The following is a 16,567-nucleotide window of genomic DNA, read 5'->3' on the forward strand; positions in this document are numbered from 1 at the left end:
GTCGAATGGTTCTTGAGAAACTTCGAAAAAAGCAGCGTCATGTTCAAGTGGATTTTCTAAAAACTTTCTTTCTAAAAAGGTCATTTATTTCTCTCCAGAAACGTAAGTAAAAACTAGCGGTCTTGCTCATTTTGCTTCCGAGAAACATGTAAAACGGTACGGAAAACATGAAAGCTGGATCCGCCCCTGAGTTCAAACAGATCATGACTAAGTTCGATTTGCCACGAAATTGTCGGGTTGATAAAAGAATTTTGTATACCAACTACAACAGGAAGAAGAACGTTTCTGAAATACTTTTTACAAAAATCTAAACAAACATTGGACGCCATGTTAACTATAAAGGATTCCAAGACACTGGAAACACTATCTGAAAGTTTAAAATTCACGCATTTTTCAGCTTACGCATTTTTCAACTACTTTTAGGTCTAAAGTTGGCTACTTTACATGCGACGTCGTAGGCAATTTTCCTAGTTTTTCGGGCGACAACATGAAATTTTTATCGAATTACACAAATTGACAATTTTCCTGGAATCAGATTTTTCGGGTTTTTGTCAAGCAATTCATTTGCTACTGACTAGTTCCAACGGATCATGACTAAGGTCGATTTGCTACGAAATTGTCGGGTTGATAAGGAAACTTTATACTAAATACAAGGAAAAGAAGAAAGTTTCGGCAATGTTTCAACTTGCAGATTTTCAAAGAAATACTTTTTACAAACCTAAACAAACATTGGCATTAACTATAAATGATTCCAAGACACTGGAAACATCATTTAAAAGTTTAAAGTTAAATTTCACGTACTTTCCAACTAGTTTTAACCGTAAAATTTACATGCGATGTCGCACGCAATTTTTTCCGCAAGAATATTCATTTTTATCGACTTTCAAACTAAAATTTTCCTGCTTTCAGATTTTCTGAGTTTCTCTCAAATAACCAAGTCGCTTCTAATTAGTTCAAATAGATGATGATTCTAATTTCGACTTTTTTTTTATTATGTTTCATCTACTTTTAGGTCAAAAGTGGGCTACTTTACACGCAATCTCGTAGGCAATTTTGCGGGCGACAAAATCATTTTTTAATAGAACCACACAAATTTACAATTTTTCTGCTTTCATAGGTATTTTCGAAGTGTTATTTTCTGCAAAGAAGCTAAACAGACAATGGAATTTCAATAGGATCCATAAACGTTCATATGGGATAAACCGCATTTTTTGCATTTAACAACTACATTCCTTCAGGAGCTAAAACTGGCAAATTAACATGCGATAATGTAAAGAATTTGCTAAATTTTTTGAGCGTGAAAATGCTTTCGAGACAACGTTTGTGCAAAGTCTTAGACAAAAGCCTTTAGTAGAATTATACTTTAACACATTATATAACTATCAACTTAATTCTATTAAAAAATACATACAGAGAGACGGATTGTTAAATTTTTGAATTACCAAATCCATTATCTTTGCCAAAATATTGATAGGAATTGGCCACCTTACGCAAAAGAAATTTCGTGTCCCATTGCGCCAAAACAGTAAATATCCTTCATGTCATCAACCAAACCGCTCTTTTCAACCCACCACAATTTCAATATCGATTAGGCTTTGTTGTTGCTCGCCATTTCACAATTGTATAGTGTTTTTGTCAACTTTTACCAAAACCGAAGATTACTTAAAATGAAATGAGCGCCCGCCGTTTCGCAACTCTAATGAGATGTCATGTTTCGGAAATTTCGGGTTTCATTACACAGCCGATTAGATAATTTGCTGAAAAATTACTCACGACCCATAAAAGAGCAAAAAAACAACTCAGCAATTAAAAAACATGAATTGTACCTACACGGTTTCATAGCGAGAGATATGCATTGGCAAGTACGTCCCTGTGCATCAGCATCGTAAAACAAAACAAGTAAAATCCGCTTTAAAAACAATAAAAATCACACAACGTAATCTACGTGTATAAAAAATGCAGTCGGCAATTTTCCGACTTTGTCATGCATAGTTTTTTTCTGTTTCAAAAACGCCACGTCCTTTCGCAAGACAACAATACGTTCTGCAAGTTTGCATGAGTATCGGTTTTCGGCAAACTTGAAAAGAACAGCATGTCCGCAATGTAAAACTGACTTAAATCCCATGCATCAACCCGATTCAATGCAACACAATTTCGTTTTTGAATCTATTACCCGCGACTATGTAGGTAGGATAATTATAAGCCATTTTGCGTAGATTATTAATTGCTCCAACGTTACTTTGCATATTTTCGCGTAGTTGTTGCTGAAGGTGTTTTTCACAACTATTTTTTACATATTTTCACTCGATTTAAAACAGAGAAACGAGGAAACAAAATACCTTAATTGCCAAGATAAGATAGAAAAATATACACAAACAAACAAAATCAAAGCTATTGATTAATCACGAACCGATTATTCACCGATATTTGCCAGCAATCAACGATCGGTACTTAGATCTTTATTTGGATATGGAGGAGCGTCTAATGCGGCCTTCAATAAAATACAAAAATATACAGGGTGTCCGCCCCAAAGTTTCCCACATACACCGTAAACTGAATTTGAGGCACAACTTATTGTTTTCAGAACCGAATAAGTCATCAGTTGAAAATAGCAAACATTTTGCTGTATTTTTAGTTGAATTCCACTTTAACGTTTCAGGTTCTTTTTCTTTTCCAACGAACAAAAATTAATGGAAAACGCGTGTTGATTGGTATCAAACTTTTAGTAAGTGAGTAAAGTACAGTTAACAGCAACTGGCCAGTATAAATAAGGCGGTATGACCCGCACGCATTCTTCAATGTTCGCATAATTTACAAGGAAAATAAATCATTCTTATGGTGTTGTCTGCGACACGCGATATAATTAATAACGACAAGTTAGTTTACATAAAACTCGACGAATGGACACGATAGTTCAATTATATAAGCAAAAATACCCCAGTGAAACTAGATTTATATTCCTCAAGTTTCCAGTAAATTTCACTTCAATACATTTTTCGTAGCTGTGGAACCGAGCGAATGCTATTCCAAAATAACTCCATATTGATACAGCCGTGCATATTTAAATCAAATCGTGTAATAAATAACACAAATAGACGGGCACCAATTTCTTCTTCAGGCGTTTAGTTCTGGTTCAAAAATTAGCAATGGTCGGACAATTGTTTGATAAACCAAGTCGAAACGTATTTAACAGTGAAATTTGTTTCAATGAGTTTTGAATTGATTATAAGCTCCGGTTTTTCAGTTTTTTTTCTCCGGTGGGTTCCAGGTCAGTTACTTTTACCGAACGGAGGAAAAACGTTCCGGTTTTTTCAACCAAAAGATTCGATTGCGTTCAAAATTTCTCTTCCTCTTGATTCTTAAGTAAATGTGGGTCCAGTACTTTCAGCAAATCCCCAACAGGATCTTTTTAGTTTCAAGTTCCGTGCCAACATAGTCGGGTTTTGTATATAAATCTAGAATTGTTTTCCGACATGTTTTTTTTTTCATCCCCAATATCCAATGCAAGTGCAAAAAAGTCCTGTGTTGGCATTGATTTGTTCAAAAAATTGAAGTGACTTAAATTAGCTTGTTTACTAATGGATTGTAAAGCCCAAAAAAATTATTTGTCATGCAAATTAGGTATCTTTGCAGCGCCACAAATATATCAAATAATCGAGACAAATGGCAACAATGCAACGGAAAAAAAGAATCTTTACCAGTCGCATAAAGAAGAGATACGATAATTTTATTCGTTCCAATGTCTTTAAATGTTCTGGTGCTCGGTAAGGTTCTTTCTTTGCTCTTTGTTTTAACGACTTACGACGGTAGTAAATTTGAAATTGTCCACGATTTTTCAAAATTAAATCGGCCAAAACCGGGTTTTAACCGAAAAAATTGTGTGAACCCATCGCATCTGCATATGCATTATACAATTCAGTTAGGTTTCTTTTTCCTCATTCAGCTCACAGAGGGGTTTTCAAATAGTTCTATTCATTCAAAGAAGCATTCGGTTTACTTTCATCAGTTTGCCCAATGCACTTATTTTCAATTTGTTGAAAGATTTTTGGCACAACTGTGCATTAGTTGACTGATTATGAGCCAAAACTGAGGAAAAAATCAGGGACTTTTCAATCATGGCCTGGTTCATTCACAACTTAAAACCGATAAATCATCGACTACCAGCGACCCCAATTTGGTTTCTTCGATGAATGCAATTTTCGAATCCAATTATTATTGGGCCAAGGCCATTGATTTTCTGTCCTGATTAGACCGAACGGTCTTCGATTTGGCAAAGGTCAATTGCTTTGAGTAAGGCTTACCGGGACTATCCGAAAACTTTTTCTAATGCACACACTTCAATTAAAATTCGTTTAAAAAAAGCGTCTGATGGTCACACTTAACGGTTTGCTCTCAGTGTTTTTTCCCTGTTAATTGTTCTTGTTCTTTTGCGCCAATTGTTCCATTCCCTATGGCCTATATGGGTTCAACCTCGTAACCAAATTTAAGGATGCTTTACGGTGCGATTCGACAATGAGCAGCACAAAAATAAACAGAGCATTGCATATTATGCTATAATAAGCTGAATCTAGGAGACCTTCGACATGTTTCGGTTGATCGGATGTCGTGCTATTCGATCAATCCAAGGTAGTAACTTTTTACTCAGCTCCACTAGATTAGTGTTGTTTTTCCTCAAATCAAATGCAAAATTTGATCGAGGCCAGCGCTATTCTCTAGTAAAAACTACCTGAGCAGTGCATACTGACTACCTATAATTGAACCATTATGGTATTATTACTGCATTAAAAACCAAGTAGAGGCATTCAAGAAGGGGGGGAAATGAGAAAACGAGAAAATGAGGAATTAGCTGAACCCCGACTGCATCTGACACTTAAAGGGGGGCTCTTGACTCACACCCTCGCATTTCCGAGATGGAATTTCCCCTTATATATTCATTATCCCTGTTTACAAATATTGCCCTTGCGTGTTTCCTTCTAGGGTGGCTAGTGGTTTTTTGATGATTCGAAATTAAGGGAAATGGGAATTGCGGTTTACAATACAATTAGTTGAAATATCATTGCAATAATTCAAATTCACCTGGATGTGGCACTTTTGTTGGATCCAATTTGTCTTCTAGAAATGTTTGCTATTTGTGAAGTCTTTTGGTCGAAGCGCAATTAAGGCATTAACACGATGTTGAACAGTCTTTTTAGATGTAGAGCTTTCGAACTATTATTGAAACTGATTGGAAGTAGATTTAAGGCCCATTCTTCCATCTTAACGGAACTAACATGAAAAGAAAAATGTGCATTAAACACTTTCTTTTTGGTTTGAAGCGCACGAACTTTCAACATCTAATTACAATGTTTAGAGACAACATTTGCAAAATCATAACGCGCAACTTACAAATCGAGCAGACAAAATAGCTTATTGCATTCTTATCGGTCGAGTGCTTATTTATGAAAACTTGAACTGAACTTTTTTCGACGATCCATTTTTTGTCGGTGTTTTGACGAAACATCAACAGAAGTTGCCGCAGATCAGACTCGGCTCAGGCTCGGCTCGTTAGGTCTTTAAACTCCTAACGAAGCATTTTACCGAAAAACGATACTATTCATGAAGTCCAGTCTATCCTAGGTTACCCGATGTGGATTTCTTTAATTTCCTCCAATGGTCGCTTTTCAAAAAAATGAGAAAAACGAACTTAAAAAATAACAAAAAAAATAACAAAAACTATAAACTTAAACAAGTTTAAAACAGTCAATAAGTTGAGATGCCTTAGGCGCACTTTGCCTGGCTATGAAATGGAAAAACTGCGGCTAAAAGACACAAGAAAACTAAAGTTTTTCAACTAGTGCCCTTTTAACTGTAGGTAGTTGAGTTTGCGCTGCTTGCCAATTTTTTCAAACCAACATGCTAATGCGTTTTCCATGATTAAAAACCGCAAGTCAGTCAATACCGCTTTTTTCACTGGAATATACTGGAACTTATTGCTATGCAGATCAGAAAAAATCTGTTGTTATTAAAATCACAATAGCGAACAAATGTTCTAATGCATAGCATTAACAATGTGGATGGCGATTGATGTCCTGATTGAATTAAATATTATTATTATTTCACGCAGTTAATGAGGGAACTAATAATAGATGCCAACATTTTTTTAAATCAATTTAACAATTTAATTCCAGAAGTCATTTAAGAGAGTTAATTTTTCGTTTCATGCAGCTCTAATTGCTCAATTATTATCAAATAAAACGCTTAAAACATCTGGGCTGTTAATCTTATGAGGCTTATTTCTTTTTCAAGTAAGAATATTCAAAAATTTTACAATTTGGTCTCAATCATGCATCAATTCATACGGCGAATATTGTGGGCGCTACTCCAGTCAATACGCTCGACTGATCAAACCAACAATGAAAATAAACTAAAACAATATAGAACGAATAGAAACAAGTACACGCAACGGTTTTCGGTCTTCTATCTGAAGAAGTAATCAGTTTGTTTGCTCTATAGCTTTGGCATGCAAATAAACGGTTGTTATCAAAAGAAACATTGACATATGAACAGCATAATATCGCTTCTATGTTCACAAATGATTAAATAAAGTAAATTTTATGGCTTCAGTTGCTCATCGCTCTTGATTCCTAATAATTAGTAAAAATTTGTCATGCTTTCCTTTAACAAACAGTGATTATTTGCAGCAAAAACTCTACTTTTATATACCGTCCCAGCTTTCGACTGGATTTATTAAATATATCCTGAAAAAATTAATATATTTTTTTTAATTAAACAATCGATGAAACGAAAAATAAAATGGCGCTCTAGGAATAGTCCATGCAATAACAATGAATTATTGCCGGCCCTGCTCGCAAAAATATCCTTTCATGCTTCTGCAAGAATGCCTCTTGTTCCATAAACTTTCACGTGAATGTAGCCCAAGTTTGTAGTGTTGGTGGAAAAAACCAACTCATACTGACAAATTTAATCGAACTATCATATGTTTTTCGGGCTGGTTATATGTTGAACACCTGACACAATCGCGGCAAGTTATCTAAAAACGATCATAGATTGTGCATGTTAACGCTTGAATCTACAAGGTTCTTCGGGAAAGAGCGAAAACACTTCAACCTTGATCATGCTTATCCTCGGGCTAATAACGAAGAGGAAAAAACTTATGCCTGTTAAACACATAATGTGATTTATGCTGTGGCTGTTTGATTTATTTGCATTGATTTATCAACGGTTTTATTGAATATATTATGGCAATAAGGAACATTAGACTTCAGTCATTAGAAGTCAGTTCATCTACCTAAATGTTAACTGGTGATTTTCGATAGTTTTACTCATTGCTGTACTAAAGCTGCTATTGAATAATCCAAACTTTATTAATTTTTGAGAAAATGTAAAAAGTCAGCCAACTGTTCCTCATTTTTTGCGAATTGTTAGATTTGAAAATTTTTGCCATTATTTAGATCATACGTAAATTATATCTGTAAAAGGATCAGACATGATTTCTACAAAAATATTAGACATTCACTCACCACAGGCAACTTCATTTAACATTAGACTTTTCCATTTTCAGGCCTTTAATAGTGCAAAAAAATAATTTTCTAACAACTTCAATCTTGAGATTCAGCAGTCACTTTACTTAGTCTGGTTTACGTTGTCTGATACGCCAAAATATAGAAAGACGAAAATGTCATTTAATTATCGTTCTGAAAACTTGCAACTGATTGACTGGCCCGAAGATGAAAATTGAAGCCAAATTGCGGGTTCAACGCGTTAAATTGAAACAATTAAATGCGTGTTTTAATCCCAGAGCTAAACTTATGAACATTTGAATAGAAGCCAATTATTTGCTCTTGTATCATTTATTTCACGGTGACGCTTGAAGTGTACCTACATTTTGGTGAAGAACAAAAAATACATTTCTGTTGGGAAAAGATCAGTTAATTCATCAGTAAAAACCACTCCGCAAAATCCTGAAATCTGGAATATTTGTTCGCTTTTTAGCACTGAAATAGTGCCAAAATTTCCATTTTGCCTGAAGTACCAAATATGGTACTTTCTTTGCCAATCGCCAAACAACGTTTTACAAAAATTGATTTGACCGTTCTGTTAGGTCTTCGGGGACGAACAATGGCTCCAAACTGATTTTTAATCGTTTATTTCTAGATCAGCCAAATCACAATGGCTTCTTTGTTACAGTGGCGATGGTAGTTATTCTTTAATATCGTCTTTTTGTTGCACGGGACCCTGATGAACAGTTAACCGGTGGAAACCCGCCGAGTCAGATAATAAAAGAAGCGTTCTGCAGCCAGCACCGAGTTAGATCGATTATTCATTATTCCTAACTGAGACTGACTCGAATTTATTCTCGAATTATTTTCTATTTAATCTCTTTGAAAAATTATGCGCACGGTTTTTACTACAAAGTATAACACACTGTGCAAAACAACAATCTCAAACTGAAACTTCCTATAAAAACGCCCTATAAAATTCGATCCACTACGCCAATGGTTTAGCTTTCAGTAAACTGTTGCATAAATTATATTAATTTACGAGGGCACTGTAAGAACATAATTGATAGTAATCAGCCTGTAATAAATTAGAGATTGCCGGTAAACGTTTTGCAGAAGAATTATTTTTTTGTCATTTGCAGCTGTTTTGAATGATTGGCCCTTCCTTTAAATATGCCTAAAATGGTTACAGAGATTTGGTAAAACCGTTAAAGGTTTTCTGATTTGATTAAATTTGATTAAATCACGAAATCTAACGAGCTCAGAAACAGTGTGAAAAAGTTGTTCATTTGTAACAATTTTTGAAGAAAGGTCTTCAGTACATAACACTAAAAGCGTATCTTCGAACTACTTTTTCTGAGCAAAGTATACAACGGTGGACACACATCCCCAAGTAGAACACTGCAAAACCCATAAGAGTTCTTCTGAAAGAAGCCATGTTAAATAACCGAAGAAACACTTATTTTCAGTTGAATTGATTTCCCGTAATCTGCGGATAAGCTGGGGCAAAAGCCTGGAACTATTATGTGTATTTCTGAAGAAATGCGAGACATCGTTAAACAATTCGATTTATTAAATTCCCTTTAAACGAAGTCCTCTCCTCTCCTAATTACGGGCCGCGTACGCTTTAAAACAACCATAAAATTAGCATGTTTAAAGAGCGCCGCCTTATTTGAAAAAAATCGCCTCATTAAATATTTATAAGTATCCAGTCAAAGCGCCAGTTCGGGTTTATGAAAAATGATTCCTCCAAGTTTATTTCCTTGCCTAGGTCGTTAGCTGTCAGATGTTAATTTCTCCCTTTTTCCTTTTCTATATTGAATTTTTACGAGTGGACGTGCCGTGACGCTTCAAGGTGCCAAGTGGGAGCGATTTGAACGAAATTTACATTTTTCCCATTATCTTTTCGGTTCAATTTGCAAATTGATTTCGAAAAATGCAGAAACTGCAAATGCGCTCATACAACCAAACAAAAAACACTTTCATTTTCGACTTTCCATCTTTTATCTTAGTATGCACCTATTTCAGTTTGTTAATTTAATTCAAAATGTGATTAAAAAGTTATGAAATACGATGGACATGAACCTGTAGGAAGCATTTGAGTTTAGGTCCTCGCTTGCTTAAGTTCCAGAAAACCGCGCTGAGATCGCAATGCTTCAATCTTTGGAGGAAGATTAAAACTGACTACTCTTCACTTATTAATTCGTTTATTACCAAACTATATAAAATTAATCAAAGTCTTTATTCCGTCTGAAGATGCAAGCCCCTCGTGTTTGTAAAACGTTTAAAACCGATCAAACCGACATAATTTGCTTATTTAAAAAGCATATTTATTTACAAGCCAAATTTTGCAACTAAACTAAAGAACTGAAAAAGCAGCAGAATTGGAACGTAGACAGGATGGCTGAGAATAACCAGCAACAAACCGCAAAGCGAAAGAAAGGGTGAAACAACGGTGAAGAACCATAAGAACCATAAGAACCAACCAAAGGAAGTGAGGACAAATCACGTTAATCCTGAAAAGCGCCGATTTTTTACGGTGTTGCAAAAATTAATGGTCAAACAAGACTTGAAGTAGGAACTTGAAAATTTGACAGATCGTGTATAACACAAGAATAAACAGAATGAGAAACCATAATTATGAAGCCATTCAAAATCTGATCTTTTACAAGCTCTTCATCCTTGACGTAAAAGACAAATATATTTTTACCGACCAACATATTTAAAAAATTTCAAAACTCACTAGGCGGAACAAGTAGGAACTTGAAATTTGCACAGAGTGTGTGGAAATCAATCAGCAACCCGTCGAGAAAACTGAACTCAAATAGAGAAAAATGACTGATTGAAAAAAATTCAACTCAAAAGTACCGGCACAGCTTAAAATACTTTACGGTTTTAGACAAGTAGCGGCTTGCAGTTTTTACCGGGTGTGCCAAGAACAAGAAGATTTTAATTCTTAACTGGAAAGGCATTGGAACCGTTTTCTTGCTGGCTCTCTAAGAAATCAGAATTTACCAACTAAAGCATGTACCGAGTTGACACTTTTATATGGTGAACTAAAAACAATCAATTAAAAGTTGAGGGAAAATATCTTCAAGTTGTTAAACGTTAGAATAGGACAAAAATTGAAGGAACAAATTATTATTGATCCAGACAATGTTCACCAGCTCTTCAACCTTGACCTAAAAGGCGAACACAAAGCACTTTTATTCACAGTTTTAATCGCCAAGTGAAAATAAGTGGTGAAACTCCAATGTTTCAATGTGATTTGTCGAAGGTTCCAAACGTGAAGAATAGCGGTGATTACGAAAATGCAAATACCGTGATTGACGGCGCTCAGATCTTGTCGCATTATAAAAGTGGACACAAAAAGTTCATCTACTAAATCAAGCACTGTTTACGGATTGCATCTGAATTTAGATGGCCGTGGAAAAAAAGACGGTCACACTTGGTTGGCCATGTCTTCGGGCCCGTAATAGCGTGAAGGAAACCGCGAACAGCGGTCTGCAGTACACACCATGGCCTTTTAAATCGTGACTACAGTGGCGTCAAGATGTGAGGTTTCATAAAAAAGGGGAACAGCAGGACGATCTGGTATGACGGTTTTGGCGACACAAGTCTCTTTGGCATCAACCGAACTAAAACACATGTTGAAAAGTCGAGATGGAATAGAATGGAATCAAAATTCCTTTGATCTACAAGGCGTTGCCATCCAACTCAGGAAAGGAAAACCTGTGACCGAGACCAGAACTGAAATTTCCTATAAAACCACGGCTCGATATCTTCTATATTACCCACACACATACGAGTTATTGAATGCCAACAGGCGGCTTTGAATCGCAATAAAACAATATAACATCTGCAGTCGGAACGCATATGCCAAATGGCTGAAAAATTCAATTTTAAACCGAGTTAGCGAGGCGCCTTGATCCGTCAGCACACAGTCTTGCACCAGAAGGGGTTTGTGCCCCAAAAATGCGAGGCAGCAGTGTTCAATTTCATTGTACAAACATCGAAGGGATGGGCCGTGTAAAGCCAAGAGCTTAAGAAAACAGATGACTGTCGAATGCATGCGGAATACACGATTTCGCTCCGGAGGCAGTCGCTTTTTTGATAGATTTCATACAGCGAAATGCACTAGGGATTTCATCTCAACGCAAACTCAACATCATTCTATGACACTTTACAAAGCGCACGGTTCATGTTATGAAACTCGCTTCCTGCATCAGTCTAATAAATTGCTCTAAATCAAAATATTTCTGCCAGCAATTAAACAAACAATCTTTTGGTCTTCTGTTCGGTTTAGTTCAGTTGAATTGATCAAAGACTTCACCATTAGCAACAGCTACGGATGGATACAAAAACCAAACCCTTCATGAGTGTAGGTCATGTTCCAAAAAAATCAATTTGATAAATAATGGACTACGCTAGAGAAAGAAAATACTAAAACTGCGGACAAGGCAACAACGGCTTGTCTTGCGACGCCATCAAAGGATGACTGTCGAATTGCACGGTTTAACTCGAGGAGAGGAAAGATCCATGAAGGACGTATAAAAAAATCATGATACCCGACCTGAGTCGACTTTGACGGCTTCCCCGATCGTCACGACAGAGGTACAGAACGTCCTAGATTAACATCGCCCGGTGTTGAAAATGAGTTGCAATATTTCGCAGTTTAACACCGAAGTACCGTTGTCTTGCTTCAGCAACATCAAACATAACTGAGCCTGTTGGCGTTTAAATATACGATGAAAACAATTTGCGAGAGAAAAACAGGCATTTCTTTCCTGGTAGCGGAATTACCTCACAAATTCCTTACAATCGTGCCATCGCAAGAAACCATCAACATAAGTACGAAACTTTGCTACTTGAACGGCTTCTATTGGTTTCTTGGAGGCAAAAACAACAGCATACCAAATCCAATAAAGGAATCGGCACATCTACACCAAATAATCAACCGATTGAACGCACCTAGAGCAAGCCGTAATTAAAAGTATGCTTATTCAGTGTAAACGATGGTGAAGAACGATTACTTTTTCTGTTCAACCTTGCGTGCGTTGACCACAATAGATCCAACAACCAAACCAACATAGAGTGAAAAAACGATGATCGATTTCAGACTGAGGGAACAGCGAAATGACAAGCTTAAGCATTTTTACGGCTCGCCGAATGTTGACTTTCGGACTTTGACTATGAGGCGCGATAATTTCACATTGCTTTTTCAACCCAGTCAGACCTACAATGAAGCTTCTGTCTATCGCCTACAGGAAACACAATAGCGCATCACCTATCGGAAAAATCGGTAACACCAAGTGAAGCAGAGAGATTTTAATTACTTTCCTATTCTTCTCGCCATAGTAAGGCAGTCTTCGTGAAAACGACGACTCGCATCCTTTTCATTCTTTGCCGAAAAGACAAAGAGCGCATTACAGAACGGACGTATGGGAGCCGAGCAAGACCTACCTGAGGCGCGAACAAGATGTTTGACAAAAGAACATCAAGTTTCCTACTGGTTCGATAATTATTTGAGGAGTAGGCGATGGCTCCATGCTGTGATCCACAATCTGTGATTGTGCACATTTCAAGGGACAAAGAAGAACGGGTTTTTTTATGCAACGATGGGAACAAGTCCAAGTCGAAAACATTAATTTTATGGTGCGCTCTAATATCAAAACAACTCTATCTTCCATGCAGGAGGCTTCGTATTAATGGATTTATTTTATACAATTGTGTACAGTCCTACTTTTTAGAGAGTATGGAAAAACCGATTCTAACAATGTCACCTTAGGATGCTTATTTTAATGGTCATATGGCAAACTCAAACAAATAGAACATGAAAGTTCTATATTTATGTTCTGAAAATCCACATTGGCAACCCTGTATACAGGAAGACATTTGTTGACACATCTTGACAGATATGTGAACTGACGCATTATAGCTCAATTGTGGTTAGTTTTTAAGGTGTGGTCTTCAAAGTGCGGCCCAACCCCTGATTTTTGCCGACTTGGTGAATGTTGACCCAAATGCACTGTTGCCTCAAAAGATCCCAATTTCCAATCTAGAGCAAGGAGATTCTTGAAACTTTCGCAGTCCATGGAAACGATTGGGTCTGAAAGTTACTGAAAATTCGCTCAAATTGCGTCAAACCCCTGATGTTTGCCGACTTGGTAAAAGTTGGCATTGAAATGGGCGTTTTCAACTAAATGCACTCTTTGCTTCAAAAACTCGGAATTTCCAATCCAGAGCAATCACATACTTGAAACTTTGCCAATCTCCAAAAGATATTTGAGTTTAAAAGCACCGGAAATTTGACACACATTGCTTCAACCCCTGATTTTACCGCCGCTTTTGTACGTTTTCACGTAAAGCCACTCTTTGGTTTTAAAAACCTTAATTTACAATCTAGAGCAAGAAGATGCTGCTGACGTTCACAGTATATAGAAGAGAGCTGAATCTCATGATCCTAAAAATGTTAACTAAATCGCTCCAAAGCCTGATTTTTACCGACTTAGTAAATTTTGCCATTAAAACGGCCGTTTTGACTCAAATGCACTTTTTTCCTCAAAATATCCCAACTTCCAATCTAGAGCAAGCAGATACTTGAAACTTTCACCGTCCACAGAAAACAGTTGAGCCTAAAAGTCCTCAAACTTTTGCTCACATTACCACAATCACTGATTTTTGGTTTGCCTTGGTAAAAGTTGGCATTAAAATGGGCGTTTTCACCCAATGGCACTATTTGCTTCAAAAATTTTTCCAATCTAGTGCAAGCATAGGCCTATACTTGAAGTTTTTGCAGTCCATAGAAGGCCGTTGAGTCTAATAGTCCTGTACGTTTCGCTCAAATTTCCTCAATCCCTGATTTTTGCCGCCTTGGTAAAAGTGGGCATTGAAATAGGCGTTTTTACTCAAAGACGCTCTTTGATTCAAAAAATCTCAACTTCCAATTTAGAAAAAGCAGATATTTCAAACCTTCGGAGTTGGCTTATAGAAAACCGTTGAATGTCAAGATTCTAAAAAATCAACCAAATCACTCCACACCATGATTTTTTCCGACACGGTTAAAGTTGGCATTAAAATGGGCGTTTTCTACCAAAGGCACTCTTGGCTTCAAAAAATCTGAACTTTCAACCCAGAGCAAGTGGGCACTTGAAATTTTGACAGCTCATACAAGACAGTCGAGCCTAAAAGTCCTAAAAATTTCCTAAGTTTGCCAACTTGGTAAAATTCTGAATTAAAATTAGTAAAAAGTAGAAAAATAAAAAATTACTCTTTGCTTAGAAAAATCGCAACTTACAATCTAGAGCAAGCAGACACTTGAAACTTTCACAGTATATAGAAGACAGTTGACCCTCAAAATCTCCCAAAAGTTGAAACCAAACTTGGTAAAAGTCGGAATTAAAAAGGGGCGTTCTCATCCAAATACACTCTTTGCTTCAAAAAATACTAACTTCCAATCTAGAGCAAGTAGAAATTCGAAACTTTCCGAATTATTGAAAGACGTTTCAGTCTCAAAGGAGATGAATTTTCAGTCAAATCGCATCAAATCCGTCTTTTTAGGAATTTGATAAACCTAACCGTGAAAACGGACGGTTTCAGTCAACTGCACCCTCTGCTAGAAAAATACATAACTTTCCCAGTCTATAAATCACATCTGAGCCTTAAAAATCCAGAGCAATTTAGTAAAATTGCAGCAAACGCAATATTTTTTCCGCAAAACAAAAAACAATCCAAAAAAATCCTTACAATGTTTGCAATTTTAACAAAACACCTGCAACGTTTTCAGGCCGTTTCTGCAGGTTTTCGAATTTAGATTTCTGCGCACTTGCTAATCCGATAAGTCTTAGAAATTCACACGCAAACGACTCAGCGCCCGTAGTAAGGTTAAGCATATATCACGGCACCTTCGATAAATTCATGAAATAAAAAAATTTAAACGCAAAATCCACTGTGCCTTCTCCATTGGCGTGGGTGGATTGCTGATAGAACCCGACTGAAATATCTTTGCTTATAACACCAAGAAAAAATTAAGAATCGAAAACATCTATCGACTAGAGGAGATGGAACAGTTTGGATAATCGTTGTCTAATTTTTGTGGGTGTTTACTGCGTTTTATGCGTACACACTAAATCCTCCAGACAATTCTTCCAGAAAAAAGACCACGATTTTGAATCACCCTGTAGAATGATGCACAAAAAATTTCAAATGGAAGTCGTGACTCTCAAAAATGTCTGATTTTGGGCAACTGGCAAGTCCCAAACCGAGTACAGTCTACTGAAGATGGCAGCCACTCGAACTGGCGAAACATCAAATCGACAGTCCAAAAGCCTTCGATAAATGACGACATAAAACTACTCTTTTAAAGTTAAAAATATTGACATCCACAGGGCGAAGATTCTTTACTAATCAAGCTGTTCAGTGCCTTCTGAACTTGGCCAAGTCAACAAAGTTCAGGATTTGAAAATGAACGCACCAGAAAAAGCACAAAAAAGGGAGAAAGTGAAGTTACTGATACAATTGCAAAGCAACATTCTCAGTCCGATTCAGCTCAATGTCCGATATTCTGGGTACCTGATGGTGGTACCCCACCAAATTCTTCTCGAGGTGTCGTTCTCGGCAAAGGGGGCCCCCTTTAATGCCATGTTTCGCAGCGGGCCGCCGTACTAATTGGGGACGCGGCCCCCCGTCGCCAGCGCCGTTTTTGTAATTGGCCGGGTCGTAAGTCATCTTCGACTGCACGAAAACGAAAGATGTGCATATGCCCATAAGTTTGGTAATGGTTTGTTGATGAACACATTGCGCTTTCTTAACGAACCAGTCTCATAATCACGAGCAGCCTGTTCAAAGTGGTACTGCATTTATCTGAATTAGTATTAATACTCGTCATTCATATCAATCATTCATCAAGCCCAAACAACTCGCTCCTGCTCCTTCCTCAAGAATCTTCTCCTGGATTTGTACAATAATCGACTGGAGAATAATCTTCGACATATATAGGGTAATTCCGGGAGAGATGAACTACCGCCTGAGATGGACCAGTCGTGTATTTTCGACTGTACATGGTATAG

At 36.9% G+C, this 16,567-nt stretch overlaps 1 protein-coding gene and 1 long non-coding RNA gene across 3 annotated transcripts in view; one reads left to right on the plus strand and one right to left on the minus strand.

Annotated features, from left to right (window-relative positions):
- Positions 1-16,567, minus strand: part of LOC125504324 — a 173,990-nt gene that overhangs the window by 127,202 nt on the left and 30,221 nt on the right. The window lies entirely within an intron of this gene.
- Positions 1-16,567, plus strand: part of LOC109544107 (LIM/homeobox protein Lhx5) — a 45,294-nt gene that overhangs the window by 13,339 nt on the left and 15,388 nt on the right. The gene's annotated exons all lie outside the window — the stretch shown is intronic.

Source organism: Dendroctonus ponderosae, unplaced genomic scaffold, assembly GCF_020466585.1.
Source record: "Dendroctonus ponderosae isolate FM_Combo_2020 unplaced genomic scaffold, Dpon_F_20191213v2 Dpon_F_20191213_4, whole genome shotgun sequence".
Lineage (NCBI taxonomy): Eukaryota > Metazoa > Arthropoda > Insecta > Coleoptera > Curculionidae > Dendroctonus > Dendroctonus ponderosae.